This window comes from Fukomys damarensis, unplaced genomic scaffold, assembly GCF_012274545.1.
Source record: "Fukomys damarensis isolate Sample0158 unplaced genomic scaffold, DMR_v1.0_HiC HiC_scaffold_36, whole genome shotgun sequence".
NCBI lineage: Eukaryota > Metazoa > Chordata > Mammalia > Rodentia > Bathyergidae > Fukomys > Fukomys damarensis.
In genome coordinates, this window is record NW_022900948.1 from 49,314,663 (window position 1) to 49,319,537 (window position 4,875).

The following is a 4,875-nucleotide window of genomic DNA, read 5'->3' on the forward strand; positions in this document are numbered from 1 at the left end:
AAAAAAAAAAAAAAAAAAAATTTACTCTGGACCCTGGTTAACCACTGAAACAACAGCCTTCGCGGCTCTCAGTGAGGGACTAGTTAGTGCTCACAACACTGAATAAGGCTGTCACAGCTATTTCTCGGGTTTTCAGTTTCCTCTACCCCTAACCAACTTCCCTGGCGGGGTGAGTTCCCAGGCCACTCTCCGCCAAGCACAGCCTCCCAAGTCCTCTCAAGGCCTCCTCACATGCAGGTGAGCAGATGGCCAGGCCACGGTCCCACTCAGCTGACCCCTCAGATGACATGACGTGGACACGGGCCCTGCTCCCATCTCCCACCCGAGATAGGCCTCCTCACATGCAGGTGAGCAGATGGCCAGGCCACGGTCCCACTCAGCTGACCCCTCAGACGACATGACGTGGACACGGGCCCTGCTCCCATCTCCCACCCGAGACCCCCCAGCAGGAGCTCTGAGGACACAGTGCACCTGGGCAGCCCATGCAGGGGCACGAGGCCAGGACTCCAGCCCTCGGAGTGCCAGCCCAGGCTGAGGGTGCAACCACCCGTTTGGCAGAAGGATCCTGTCACACCACAGCGCAGGGCAGCGCACGGCCACGCCCGGCTGTGCTGAGGGCCTCCCTCAGGAGCTGACCTGCCGCTGTGCAGGGTCAGAAACCCCCAGCTCAGGCTGCCAGCTGGACAGAGCCCGAGCTACCTGCAGGTCAGAACCAGCTGCTTCAGAGGATGGGCCCAGAGCCCAGTCTCCGCTGCAGTTCAGTGCCGGGCCGGAAACCAAAGGGAAACAGAGACCATGACAGAAAACAGCCCAGGTGGCCCAGATGTTGGAGGTAACAAAGGCCCTTTTTGTTTTTCTGGTACTGGGGATTGAACCCAGGGTCACACTGGCCCTTTTATATTTTTTATTTTGAGACAGGGTGTCACTAAGTTGCTATGTTGTCCAGGCTGTCTGAACTTGTGTTCCTCCTGCCTCAGCCCCCCAGAGTGCTGGGATTACCCAGTTGTGTGCTATCGTGTGAGACTGGAGGCAGCTAATGATTGATTGATTGATTGATTGATTGATCGATGGAGACAGCTTTTAAAGAGGTCATTAAGGCAAAATGAGGGCTGGAAAAAAAGCCACCTCCAGACTCTGAGGCTCAGGACGTGAGTTAAGGAGCACGATTCAGCCCACAGGAGGGGCCGGCCTCACAGGCCCTTCCCCAGGAAGCGTGATGGCTCCCCACCCGGTGCTCTGGGCAGGGCCCAAACACCCCAGGGCACTCTGGCCCCTCTGTCTCTCTGTGCATCCACCCCACAGGAGCCAGGACAGGACAGGGCCTCAGCCAGCATCACCCAATCTCTCTCCTCTGCCACCCACTTTTATTTGCTTTGTATTTTTCTATCTATAAAGGCAATGTATGGATGCAGTAAAATATTTGGGAAAATAGGTAAATTTGCAAGTTCTGAAGCATTAATGCAAAGATAGCTATTAGAAGCCACAGTGTCCTCGTGACCATGCTCCCTGGCTCTGCTTTTGGAGCCCATCTTGACTTGGTCTGCGGTTGTGCTGGCACTTGTAGCCCTGTGGCCCAGCTGGGTGTGGGGCAAGGCACATTCTCCTGCTGCCAAGAGGACCAGAGCATCCACAGCTGCAGAGCTGCCGCCAGCCACCACCCATTGGGCCCCCACGGGGCCGGCACCAGGCTCGGCCTGCACCTGGGTAACAGCAGCAGCAGGTGGTGAGGGCACAGCCAGAACCCCAACCCCATCTGCTCCCCTTCCAGCAAGTCTTGGACCCTGGACCCTGGCACCGATGAGGGCTGATGCAGTTCTGGACTCCAGTCCAACCTGCCCTGCCCTGGGCTGCCCAGAGCTACCAAGGGCTTGCAGAGTGCTGGACAAGCCGGGTACCTGCCCTCTTCACCAGGCAGACCCTCCCCAACATCCACGGGACACAAACTTCCAACAGTGGCCACAGACAGTAAAGACGGCAGAAAAAGCTCTCTTTAGGCACCACTCTACTCCATAAAGCAGCAAAAGCCCCTGCTTCTCCTGCCTGCTGCTCCCGGTCTCCTCCTGAGAACACCCCGGTTTTCCCTCCATCACATCACAGCAGCTCAGGCTCCTCACAGAGGCTTCTGCTTGGCTGGCTCCAGTGGATGGCATGAGGGCACACGGCCTACCCCACCCGAGCCACCCTCAGGGGCCCGACCCCATAGACACCCTCTCCTCATGTCAGCAAGGAGCCCCACAGGGCGCTCTCTGCAGGGTCTTCTCGGGACTCCCCGCACCCCCAGCAGTCCTACTGCACTCGTCCCTCAGGAAGAACCTCACCCACAGTGAGGACAGACCCCTCCCTCCCTACCGGGCTTGGCTTCTAGAGCCCAGGTCACTCCGGTCTCCCCTGGGTCTCCCGGGGCCTGGCCATGGGCATCAGCCTACGAAGGCACACAGGCCCCACCGGGCCAGGAGCCGGTCTCTGGGCCCCTCTGCTGGCTGAGCCGGGCACTGCCTCCCACTCAGGCTGCTCTGTGACTCCAGACCAGAGCTCTGGGGCCACGGTGGCCCCACCACATTGCACAAGGGAAGGGGGGCGGATCTGACCACCACTGCACCCCTTCTCCGGGACCCCAGGAGGGTGGAGAAGGCATCTCCAGCCCTGCAGGGAGCTGGGAGACAGTGCCCCCAGGAGCTGAGGGCTGGGCAGCGACCTCACTCTGCACTGGGGCTTGGTGGGTAGGGGAGTTTCATGAATAGCCTGACCACACCAGAGTCACCACCAGACTCCCAAACTGACCTCATTTAGAATGGGTCAAACTTGCCTCCCATTCCAGCCAGCCCAGGCAGAGCCTGGCGAACAGCCCTAACTCAAAGCAGAATCCATGCGGCTTCTGCTCAAAACCGATAACCAACACGCCTGGTGCCTACCTGACCCCTCTCGCTGTGAGCCTGGCACAGGCTCCCCACGCTCTGCCCTGCCTAACACCCCCTGGCCATACCTGGCCAGCAACAGGCCCACCTGTAGCAGCCCCCATAGGAGGTGCAGGGTCTTTGTCTGCTGGGGGGCGGGGCAGAGCCAACAGTGGGCTGGAGCCCACGGGGGCCAGCTGTGTAGAGAGCAGGGCTAGGGACACCAGGGGTGGCGGAGGGCAGGACAGGTGCCGCATCCCCTCCCATTTGCCTGGCCTGCCCTGGGCCAGCTCCTCAGTGGCCCTGTGTGTAGATGGACCCAGGTCATCACCCAGCAGCAAGGGGACACCTGGGCTGCTCCTGCCACTTCAGCCGCCATGAACAGCACCGTCGTGCACACTGTGGATGAGTTTTCACCAATCGTGGGTGCAGACCCAGGAGTGGAACTGGGACCCTGTTTCTCCAGGCCTCGCCCACATGTGCGTCTTTCCCACCAGGTGCCACGGGACAGTCAAGGTGTTGGCTCCAGCACCCCTGGAGGAGCCAGTCTCTGGAGCCGATTTCTGCTCTTCCTGCCAAGCCAGGCCCTTGGGTCTCTGCCCTGAGGAACAGGTGGCAGGAGGCCAGGATGCTGATGTTGCCTGAGGCGGACTTGGGATCTCTTGTGCCACAGAGGAGACCTCAGAGGCACCTGCTCAAGTCCTGCAGCGACCGCAGCAGTGACACCCTGTCAACATCATTGCTGGCACCACCTGCCCTCTGAGGTCCCAGAGCCCAGGTTGCTTGGCCCACAGGACAACATGAGGTCCCCAGGCTGCCTGATGCCAACTCCCTCAGTGCGGGGGACCCCACCTGGGAGGCCCCATGTGCCCTGCATCCCCACCTTGAGCCCCCAGACCAGGCCTGGAGCACAGGGAGCTGCTTGAGCAGGGCTGCACAAATGTGACCAGCACGAGGGCACAGGGAGAGCTCCTCCCGCCCACTGAGAGCTGGTGCCACGAGCCCATGGGCACTCAGGGCTATGTGCTACGGGCACTCACAGGCATCACCCAAGGCCAGGACGAAGGGGCCATGGGGCCGGCTGTCACTCACCACCGGCCCTGTGGTCACTGCGGGTGTCTGGGACACGCCACATGGAAAGGTGCTCCTGACCAGAGTCTGACACTCAGTTCTGCTCACCTCCCGCCTGAGGCCCCGCCCTGCCTGGCTTTCTGCACATCTGTAGCTCAGTTCCCCGTCTCCGGGTGGCCCCCTGCCAACACCCTCTCTGTAGCCTCAGTCTGACAAGGGCAGGAGGGGACGAAGACCCTCAGGGCAGACGCTGGCAGAGTCAGAGGGGAGCATCTACCACCTCCAGTGGGGGCACACAGGCCCTGCGACCAAGGCCACCACAGGCCACCACGGTTGTCCCTGCACCACCTCTGTGCACGGGACCCTCCCTCTCATCAGAGGAAACTGCGGAGGTGACAGTGACAGAGGTAAAGGTGCAAGGCCTGGCTTCCAGGTGGATCCCAGACTGTACCTACCTCCATATCTGCTCAGGGTTCCAGCTCCCGGCCCCACCTCCTCCAATCTCCCACAACTCTCTAGCCTCCTGTTCCAAAAGGGAAACCGAGTCTTGGCCCCAATCTGAACTGGGCTTTTAGACCCGATGCAGCAGCTCCCTTGTGCCTCGATGGCCAGCTGGGGTAGGGGCCAGGACCCTGACCGGGTGGGGCTGATTCCTGTTTACCATGAGGACAGTGTCGCGGCAGGGTGTTTGGGGACGAGATTAAGGTTTAGAGCATGGATCGCAGCACAGCACGTGGCGCGCGCCACACTGAAGGTGAGCCTCACTCAATCAGGTGAAGGCCCAGCGCGCACGACTAGGTCGCGAAAGAGGCGGGCTCTGCTCCTCGACCCCCACGCAGGCCCCCACCGGCCTCCTCGACACGCAATGCGTGGGCCCGCGCAGAGACTCGCGCCCCCGGACTCCAGGCGC